Source organism: Zingiber officinale, chromosome 9B (assembly GCF_018446385.1).
Source record: "Zingiber officinale cultivar Zhangliang chromosome 9B, Zo_v1.1, whole genome shotgun sequence".
Taxonomy (NCBI): domain Eukaryota; kingdom Viridiplantae; phylum Streptophyta; class Magnoliopsida; order Zingiberales; family Zingiberaceae; genus Zingiber; species Zingiber officinale.
The window spans coordinates 118317876-118329141 of NC_056003.1; the positions used below are offsets into that span (position 1 = coordinate 118317876).

General features: G+C 37.8%; 1 long non-coding RNA gene across 2 annotated transcripts; it reads left to right on the forward strand.

The window, feature by feature from the left end:
- Positions 1-1267: 1267 nt before the first annotated feature.
- Positions 1268-5054, forward strand: LOC122025508. Of its 2 annotated transcripts, XR_006123742.1 has the most exons (8): positions 1268-1535; positions 2122-2191; positions 2268-2345; positions 3456-3660; positions 3735-3842; positions 3938-4024; positions 4156-4214; positions 4782-5054. It is a non-coding gene; the product is annotated as an uncharacterized LOC122025508 (long non-coding RNA). The 2 variants fall into 2 exon arrangements; XR_006123744.1 differs by lacking the exon at positions 4782-5054 and having other exon boundaries at positions 3492-3660; positions 4156-4775.
- Positions 5055-11266: the final 6212 nt, after the last annotated feature.

Sequence of the window (11266 nt, forward strand, 5' to 3'; positions counted from 1 at the left end):
ATTTTTATTTTAATTTCAATATGGTCGGCCACCTTGCTTGGGCACCAAGCAAGGGTGGCCGACCCCCATAAGAGGAAAGGAATATTATTTTTTATAAAATTTTACAAGAAGAAAAACTCTTATAAAATTTTACAAGCTCTCTTTCCTAAAGTAAGAGTTAAAAAAGGAAAGTTCTAAAAAATTTAAACCATGTTTTAAAATTTAAAACTTCTTTTATAAAATTTCCTTTTTTAACATGGTGATAGAGAATTTAAATTTTAAAACTCATCTTCCTTTTTCTCAAACCATGAGGATGGTTAAAAAAGGAAAGTTTCAAAACTTTTAAAACTCTCTATTAAAACATGTGGCCTAATTCAAATAAGCAAAGTTTTAAAAATTAAAATATCTCTTTTAAAACTTATAGTTTTCTACAAAGAGAAGATTTTAAAAATTCAAAACAACCCTCCTTGTTTGAATTATTGTGGTCAGCCCCTACTAGCTTGATTACCAAGCAATAGGGCCGACCCCTTGGAAGAGGATGTGGTCGACCCTTGCTTGGTCACCAAGCATTGGACCGACCCCCTTCTTGGACATCAAGATGGGCTTATATTTGGATGAACTTGAGGCTATAATGAGGCTATGATAGGGACCTAGAGGAGAAATTGGTTTTGGCCTTTCGATGAGCTTGAGTATCCCGTGTTCGCCTCGAACACACAACTCAAGTTCATCAATAACAACTCATTCCACTAAAGAGTTATTATCGCACTACCACACCAATCCCAAATTACATCATGGGCTCCTTCTTATCATGAGTATGTTAGTCTCCCTGTGTTTAAGATAACGAATGCCCACTAATTAAGTAAGTTACTGACAACTCACTTAATTAATATCTAGCTCCAAGAGTAGTACCACTCAACTTTATTGTCATGTCGGACTAAGTCCTACTACAAGAAAATTGGGATTTTACAACACTTAAAAGACAACGCTTTTTTTTAAAAAGCATTGTCTTTTTCTTTTTAACAACGCTTTTAATGAAAAGCGTTGTCTATTTCTTTATTTTATTACTAATAGACAATGTTTTTTTAAAAACCGTTGTCTATTAGTGATTTTTATGGGTCAAACACAACGCTTTTTGAAAAGCGTTGTCTATCAATATTTTTTTAGTGTCTACGACAATGATTTTTAAAAAGCGTTGTGTATTGTTAAACCCTTATCTAAATCTGGGATAATACAAACCGTTGGATCAAGTACCCTTAGGTTTCACTCTCACAACTCCTCATCTCATGCTTATTTTCCTGAACCCCTCTCACAACTCCTCATCTCATGCCTATCTTCCCGAACCCCTCTCACGCCCTCTCCTTCCAACTCCTCCTCTCATGTCCTCTCCATCCAACTCCTCTCCAGCAAACCCCTCTCCGGCGAACTCCTCTCCGCGAACCTCCTCTCCTCTGAATTCCTTCACCTCTTCATCAAATAGCAAATGCCCTAATCACTCTGCTCTTGGATCGCCGCCTCCGCACTAGATCTACTCGCCGGTGGTTTCCTCTGCAGAAATGGTAGGGTTTACGGTTAATTTGACAAGGTTTTGTTTCCTCTGTTGATTCTTTTGTTTCCTGTTTTTTTTCCCTGCGATTTTTACCATAGATTAGATTATTAGCGAATAGAAAAAAAAGGGTTGAGACGACAGCTTAGGAAATTTATTGGATCATTGGAAATGTATTGATCAGGACAGTCAATTGACTTCAAATGTTCCAGATATGTCGTTTGTGTGTGTAACGCTTCTGTCTAGGGCTTACCGTAACCGAACTACTTAGTTTAATATGTTTAGATCAGTTGTTGCCGATATCTACTAATTACTCAAATTTACTTGCAACCGGTTTGTAACTAGGCACCAGTTCATTCAAACATCTGATTTTCATGTTTTTGTGACATATCTCATGCATTTGATGATCATTTTATGGTACAAAGTAATTGTTGATATTGCATTGAAAGTCTGTACTTATTTTTCTTGTGTTTGGTATTGTGTGCCTATCATCCTTGGCATCAGATCATTATTTTGAAAGGTAACACAATATGTACGAATTAGTGTTTTTCTGAATTCTTTCTGTGACAGATTCTTTAATTTGCTCTTGGCATCTGCAGGCAAATGTTTGGATTTCAAGAGCATCAAAGTATCGGAGTTCAGTTTGGAAGGTTAGCGACAAACGGCCAGGTGATACTCTAATTAGGACGGGATCTATCACCTATGATATATATTTAGGGTGTTGCTCAGCTGTTTTATTTCTCAGGTTATAATGCCAGTGACTCAGATTCTGATGAGGAGAAGATTAACATCAAATCATCAGCAGAAGGACCTGGTTCATAAGGTGAGTTATTCTTCTGTTCTGTTTGGTAAATTTTTAAACTCAGATTCTAGATGATTGATGCTTTATCAAGTTAAAAGGCAAAAGAAATAAGTAGCCATGGATCACTATTATTTTATTTTTGCATCTCAAATAATTTATAGTGCAATATATCAGATATTTGAAAGGTCCTGTAAAATTGAATGGCCAAAGTGATTTACTGCTAATCTTGAACTATCTTTCACATATCTAGTTCTTTTGATTCCTGTTAATTTCATTTTTATTAATTCATTGATCATGACTCATGACAAGGAACACAAATTTGTCTTTCTGTTCTAATCTTGGTCAAGTGAAATTTCCTGCACGATGTTAAATATACCACAAAATTAAATAGTCTAGTGCAAGAAAGATATTCTTTTAGAATTTTAGGCCTTCATTTTTAAGTTGTTTTGTCATGTGCCTTAGTCTAGCTTGAGATGACAGCATACAAGGATGATTGCTCTCCTAGAGATGCTCAATCCTGAAGTTTAAGAATGAATTAGAGGTTTATTTCTCGAATGTGAAATTTATATTGTCAATATTTAGTTCAATAATCTTTGTGATTTTGGGTTGTAAAACTCTCTGCAAATTGGTTTGGGTACATGATTTAAAATCTTACTCCTGGAATGGAACTAGATAGTTTGGTACTGTTTTGATAGTAGGTGTTAAGAGGAAAAGAAGAGGGAGGAGCTTAGCTTAAGGCATTGCCCTGAAGAAGCCTTTTGACTTTCAAGAGTTCGTTCAACATTGACATTTATACGGAACTAAAGTTTTGCCCTTGCGTAGTGAAGAGGCTTCAGTCACCTGGAGTAGTCATGAGTAGGACAGTCACAAAGCTGTGGAGTTAAGCAACAAACTGTATATATAACTCATCCTTTTCTTGTTTTTCATACTCGTTTTTTCAGTTTCTCTGGAATTGTAAATCTCAACTACCTTTTAAGAAGATTGAGAAAATGTCTGATCTGATTAACTTACAGCATTTAGTTATTCTATAAATAATTTGGATTTTCTGCTTTTCTAGTCTGACACCATTTGCTATTGTTTGTATAATAATTGCTAGTTATTCTAATTGTGAATTTATCATTTTGGATAAAGTCTCATCTTGGTGCTGTTTCTCCGAAATTTAAAAAGAAACAAGCTAGATCATCGCAGAAGTTAACTACCAAACTCTACAGTTCTTTGGAAGACCCCAACACAAATAATTTGGAGGATGATCTACCCGTAGATAATGCTTCAAAGCAATTGGTGCTTCATATTGAGGCTTCTAGTACACATTAGATACAAGTGAGAAGTAGTAAAGGTATGTGTAATTATATATAACATATATTTTAATGTGTATGTTTATCATTATTAATTTGTCTCTAATTAACATAGGTTCCTCGACAACAAGATGTCAAACAATGTGGTTATTATGTGATGCGATTTATGAGACAAATTGTTGAAGAAGTTGAAATTATCGAGAGAGATTCACTACGATCTATAGTAATGTTTTCTTACTTATGTCTCAAATTATTTGAAATAAACTATTTAAAATTTGCAAAGTCAATGTTGATTTTTTTCCCCATTAATGTTCACAGTTTACAGAAGCGGAGTATTCTCGAGAAGAAATTGATGAGGTGCGATCGGAGTTGGTAGAATGTATACAAGATCATATTTATGAGTAGGTACGTTCAAGTTTATGTAAGTTCATTACCTTGTTTTAGTTAAAGTTTATATAAGTTCATTACCTTCTTGATGGCCCAAAAACATCAGATGAGTTTAGGAATATGAATTTGGGATTGTCGTACCTTTTCAGGTCAAACAAAATATGACTGACAGAACTCATCAACTTCTAGATGCTCGATCAAAGGGCAGGTAATATCCAAGAGTCGGCTTTAATATCTTGTAGAAAAGACCATGTTTACTGTTTCAAAAATGGTTTTTTGCTACCTTCATGTTGACATGTTGAATTTTTAAATCCTTTCTTTGCACTCTAGAATCAAAGCCATATTTTATATGTATAGTTTAGTACATCGGAAAACTACATTTGCTACTGAAAAATTTCAAGTCAAATTGTGTTTGATAAAGCTACAAGTTCTGCAAACCAAAGAAATCAGAACATATGCTGATTTCGACTTTAGTTCATATGTAAGAACTCAAATGAAATATATGCTGTTCTTTTTGCACTGCATCTCTAATTATGTATTCAGGTCTCATAGTGGTTTCCCTAGCATCTCCAATTATGCTATTCTTTTTGCTATATTTCCATGGCGGAAACAAAGTAGCACATGTATTTTTTGTTTGCTCTATTCCCCGTTATTTTATGCTTAATTCTTTTTCTCTTAAAAATTATTGTATGGTGTGAACTGTGACCTTTATTTTCAGCTACTATCACCGAAAATTTCTTTTGCATAATACTGATGGTATTGTTTTCTGTGATAGATACACAGTGGTAGGTGTTTTGTCCCAGTCTCAAGCCGTCAATCCATTTTGATCAATATATCTAGTAGAAGTAAGCATGCAGATCGTTGTCTTCGAGGCTGGCTAGCTATTTTGTGCTTTTTTTATTTTAAATTTGAATGTCACTAACTACTTTGAAATAGAAATATTTAGTCTTTGTGTATAGTTGAATTCTCCTGTAAATACTAATACTTTGTAGTTGAATTCTATTGTTTGGTACGAGTTTGAAATCATTAGTTGAGCTAATTAATGTTATTTTATATGTCAAATTCGAATCTGCACATGGTAAAAGAAAATTAATAGTTTTGTAAATATAAAAAAATGATTTTGTAAATAGATTTTTTTTTAATTTTTTTTAAAAAAAGACAACGCTTTTAAAGCGTTGCACAAGTGTTGTCTTTGCCAAAAACAACAACGCTTTTAAAGCGTTGCACAAGTGTTGTCTTTGCCAAAAACAACAACGCTTTTAAAGCGTTGCAATAATGATGTTTTTACAAAAAATACACAACGCTTTTAAAGCGTTGCAAAAGCGTTGTCTTTGCTACAAACGACAACGTTTTTAAAGCGTTGTCTTTGAGCAAACTTTTAACAACAGTGCTTTTAACAACGCTTTTTCAGCCACATAGACAACGCTTTAAAAGCGTTGTCTATTAGCTTTTTTCTTGTAGTGTCCACCTGCAGGGTTTAACATGACAATCCTTATGTGCTCCTCTTGGGGACATTCTCAACCTAGATAACTAGGACACAGATTCCTTCTATAATCAACAACACATACTATAAGTAATATCATTTCTCAACTTATCGGGTATATTGATTTATCGAGCTAAATCTCACCCTTTGATAAGTCAAAGAAATAAATATTAAATATATGTGCTTGTTATTATATTAGGATTAAGAGCACACACTTCCATAATAACTAAGATATAGTTCTTTTATAAAGTCAGTACAAAAAGAACTTACCTAAAATGGTCCTACTCAATACACTTAGAGTGTACCAGTGTAATTTATTAATCAAGATAAACTAATATCTAATTACACTATAACTATTCCGATGGTTTGTTCCTTTCCATCTTAGTCGTGAGTAACTGTTTATAATTTATAAAGAACCAACAACATGATCTTCTGTGTGACACCACACACCATATTGTCTACTATATAAATTAATTGAACAATTACAATTACAAATAAATGTAGATATTGACCAATATGATTCTTTTATTTCAACAAATAAATGTTTACAAAAGCTAAGCTTTTAGTATACACTCTAACACTTTGGTCAACTCGTTGGCCCACCAATGACGTTACCGGTTCGTTTAGCGCTTGGCCATCGACTGTTGCCTCTTGTTGCTGTTGTACCATTTTAGCGGGTCGAGCGCTTATCAACAACTCCAAATCTTCTTGACTCAGTGTGACAGTCATAAGTCATCCAACATCCTCCATCTTCACGTCTCAGTTACAGACACATTCCCACAGACGATACCAAATATGTTCTTGTTCGAAAGTGGTGAAGACAGCTAGCTAGGGAGGTGGCTTCGCGGTTGAGTATACGAAAACTCCGCTCGATCCTGCAAAACCAAGAGAGTTAAAGTCGGGCAAGAGAAGGGGTCTCTGGTGTTGGCCATTCGACACTCAAGTCAGTCACTCACCCGTAGAAAGCAAAAAAGAACTGTAGTACCAATAAGAATGTTGGAACCCCAAAGTTATTTTGGTGTGATCAACAAGTTAAGTTAGGTCATATGTTGTTTTGACCTTGTGTCTAAGTGTGCAGGAGCTTAGGAGCACAGGTATTCAAGTGGAAGATGCAGCTAGTTACAAGCACGGCACGCGGTGCATCCGAGGGACGAGGCACTACGGAAGAGTACACCGGCGGACGAGAAGGAAACGTGCGGTGGTTCCGAGGGACGAGAAACCAGAGCGGAAGACTGCTCGAGGAGCAAGAAACGCAGCTAGCGAGAAGGTCAGCACGAGGTGTAACCGAGGGACGAAAACTGCGGATGAGTATGCTGACGGACGAGAAGGAAGCGATGACAATTCCGAGGGACGTGAAGCCGGAGCGGAAGCCTGCTTGAGAAGGCCGAGAGTTGGGTTCGGGTGGGCCCTATTTTAGATGGCAGAAATCACCCAAGCGAGCGGAGCCGGAGTAGAAGACCCGGACTGAGCCGAACTGAACCGGAGCAGAGGGCCCGGACCAAAAATTCAACCAAGTTGACTTAGAGGTCCGGGCGCCCGGATCCATTCCAGGCGCTCGGAACTATTCCGGGCTCTCGGAAGTTGATATTTGACCAGATCACGTCAAATGTGATCCGTTGCGTTGGGGATAAAATTTTATCCCCCTCAAGGCACCTGGAACCCTTCCAAGTGCCCCGACCAAGGCTATAAATACAGCCTTGGTCCAGAAGCTTTTCATTCATTCCAAGCATTTCACTTCCAACACTTGTAAGCATTCATTTAGAGTTGAGCTTCTGTTTTCTGCGCTTCATCATTGTAAGAGGCTTCTCCGCCTGAAAGAGATAGTTAGTGCTAAGCTTTCCTTGGATTGACAACCTCCCCGGTTGTAGCCAAGTAAACCTGGTGTGCTTCTTCTTTTTTGATTTACTTTCTGCTTACTTTATTTTATGCAAGTATTAGTTTAAGAAAAGTCGAGAAGGGTTGTGCGTTTTAATTTTGCAGGTTATTAAACCCCCTTCTAGCCAGCCCAGCGGTCCAACAAGTGGTATCAGAGCCAGGACGCTTCAGGACTAACCGCCGAATGAAGCACCGAAGCAATGGCCGGACCAAGCCACTACCCGCCGAAATTTGAAGGGGATTTCGCTACCTAGAAAAAGCGAATGCAGGTATTTTTTACAACAGATTTTGAGTTAATTCTAATAATGGAATTTGGTTTTGTAGCTCCAGAGGGCAAAGAAAAATATCAATGGATGAAAAAGGAGCAGGCCGACTACGTGGCGAACGACAAAGCATAGTACCATCTGCTAAGCATTCTCCAGCCACAAGAAGTCAACCGGATCAGAAACTACGACTTGGCAAAGAAACCTTGGGAGAAGTTCCTTGAGCTGCACGAAGAAACGTCCAAAGCCAAGCTCGCTACACAATATCTACTTCGCAATCAGCCACCAACCTACGACTTGGGGAAGACGAGACAGTTGCGCATCTACACTCGAGAATTAAAGAAATCGTCACCGGACTTTCGAATCTTGGAGAAAAGGTAAGTAACCGAGATTCGCTCAGGTACGCGTTAAATTCTTTTCTGAGAAATTCAAAATGAGCGTCACTAGTAGATGCCTTTTATATTTCGAAAGATTTAGAAAAAATTACATTAGAAGAATTATTCTCGACATTTGAAGTGCACGAATCAAGATGTGCAGATACGAAGGAGCCCAAGCACAACGTCGCCCTCAAAGCATCGTGAGACGAACCTGAGTCGGAATCTTCTCTCGACGACGAGGAAATGGTAATGATGGTAAGACGATTTAAGAATCTCTGTAAATCTAGGAAGTCTAACCATCCGCAGGGCAGAAAGAAAAGGACGATCCGCTGCTACCACTGCGACGAAGAAGGGCACGTCAAGGACAACTGCCCCAAGCTAAAGAACAAGGACAAAGACAAAGGTTAGAAGCTTGTCCAAAAGCGCAAGGCCTTAAAGGCGACGTGGGATGATATGTCGTCCAAATTGGAAGTCGAGGCATTCTCCGGACTTGCAGTAATAGCAAGTCATCAAGACGACGACTATGAGTTAAGCTCTTCCGAAATAAGCATCGAGAGCATCGATGAAAGGGGAGCTACGTCGGAAGATAGCAGCAATTCAGGGGGAGACATAGACAACGAGATCGACAAGGTAAGTCAGGTACGATCTCTTCCTCCAGATAAACTCTTTAAATTCGTTAAATTGTGAACAAAATATTACTGCAAATTAGAAAAAGAAAATAAAAATTTAAAAGTAATACTAGATATATCTTGCCCTCTAGAAGAATTAGACAAATCAAAATTAGAAAATGAAAAATTGGAATCAGAAAATAAAAATCTGAAAATTCAAGTAGATAACTTGAAAACCCATGCATGCTCATCTAATACAAATTTTAGAAGATTTAATAATTTAAATTGGTATTTTAGATATCGCCAGGGACAAATTAGGAATATTTCAAGAAAATATGTCCCTAAAATTTTTTTAATTAATTCAGTAGGCAGGAACGTATATTGGGTTCCTAAGTCATGCTTAAACTAAAAAATTAATTAGAATTAGCACTTTTGGTGAGAAAATTAAACAAAGAATTTCTTTATGAGGCTTTGTCTAAGGAAGTGGTTGTTGCTCAAATAACCAAGAAGACTTAGTGTCTCGCCATTACCTGGAAGCCAAAATATTGAAATAAAATATTTAATTAACTTTCTGTTAAAGCATTAAAGTTGAAATTAAAAATGCTTTAAAAAGTTTTTCAAACATTTTTTTAAAATTTTTCAAAAATATTTTTATCTTTAAAAAAATTTTCCTTCGTAAATTTTTTACTTAGAAAAATTCTAAAAAAATTCTTTTAAGTTAAAATTTCTTCTGAAATTAGAAATTTCTTAGAAAAATTTTCAAAAATATTTTTTTGTAAAGTTGCCTAAGTCAGAATTTTTTAAAAAAAATACTCTTACTTAAAACTTTATTTAGAAAACTTTCTTACTTAAAGTTTTATATAGAAATATTTTTTTCACTTAGAGACTGTTTCTGTAAAAATGATTGCAAAAACTTAGAAATTTTACAAAAAAAAAAAAGTTAGAAATTTTTGACTTAGAAATGTTTTCTAGAAAATCATTTTCAAAATTTTCTAAGTTTTAACCCTTAGATTTTTCTTGCAAACCCTTTTTTTTTTATGTGATCAAAGGGGGAGAAGGAAAGTATAAGTCTAGAGGGAGGTAGACCAAATTTTTTATCTTTTTACACTTTATTGCAAAATTAGTTAGTTTATTTTTATTTCTATTTACCCTATCTTAACTTGGGTTACTCACATCAAAAAGGGGGAGATTGTTGGAACTCCAAGGTTGTTTTGGTGTGATCAAAAAGTTAAGTTAGGTCCTGTATTATTTTAACCTTGTGTCTAAGTGTGTAGGAGCTTAAGAGCACAGGTATTCGAGCGGAAGACGCAGCTAGCGAGAAGGACGACACGCGGTGCGTCTGAGAGATGAGGCGCTGCGGAAGAGTACACCAACGGACGAGAAGGAAGCGTGCGGTGGTTCCGAGAGACGAGAAGCCGGAGTGGAAGAATGCTCGAGGAGCAAGAGACGTAGCTAGCGAGAAAGTTGGCATGGGGTGCGACCAAGGGACGAAGACTGCGGATGAGTACGCTGGCGGATGAGAAGGAAGCACGCGATGATTCTGAGGGACGAGAAGCCGGAGCGGAAGCCTGCTCGAGAAGGCCGGGAGTTGGGTTCGGGTGAGCCCTATTCTGGATGGCAGAGATCTCCCAAGCGAGTGGAGCCGGAGTAGAAGACCCAAATAGAGGCGAACTGAACCGGAGCAGAGGGCCCTGACCAAAAAGTCAACCAGAGTTGACTTAGAGGTCCGGGTGCCCGGAACCATTCCGGGCTCCCGGAAGTTGATATTTGACCGGATCGCGTCCAACGCGATCCATTACGTTGGGGATAAAGTTTTATCCCCCTAGGGCGCCCGGAGCCCTTCCAGGTGCCCCAACCAAGGTTATAAATACAGCCTTGGTCCAGAAGCTTTTCATTCATTCCAAGCATTTCACTTCCAACACTTGTAAATTTTCATTTAAAGTTGAGCTTCTGTTTTCTGCACTTCATCGTTGTAAGAGGCTTCTCCGCCTGAAGGAGATAGTTAGTGCTACGCTTTCCTTGAATTAACAACATCCCCGGTTGTAACCAAGCAAACCCGGTGTGCCTCTTCTTTTCTGATTTACTTTCTGCTTACTTTATTTTATGCAAGTGTTAGTTTAAGAAAAGTCAAGAAGGGTTGTGCGTTTTAATTTTGCAGGCTATTAAACCCCCTTCTAGCCGGCCCAGCGGTCCAACAAAGAATGTGATCATTAATTACACATACCTTCGCCTGTGCATGGATCCCGCTTTATATAGTGTCCTTGTAGTGTGTGTGTGTATGCTTCTCAAAGCGTGTGCATGTTTTTCCAAGTGTCCTATGTAAGAACAAGTTCAAAAAAGTGTCCTTGACACATTTCTTTAATAAGACATGCAAATATATGATGTGACAGCTAGAATCTTCCCAAGTATGATTTGCATGCTGGACATGCTCTATTGTTAGCGGCACTAACTCCCAAAAAAGATGTGATGAAATATACAGGGGGTCCCACTATAGGCCCAGCGGAAGCCGCTTGGCCGAGACTCCCCACTCGATCACTCGGAGCTATTCCTCTCCTGGCGGTCTGTCTGCCAGTAGATTGCCCTTTGCCCGGCCGGTCAAGTGATCGGGTCGGAATAGCCTCTGTACGGTGCCCCTATCTGTGAACCTCCATCTT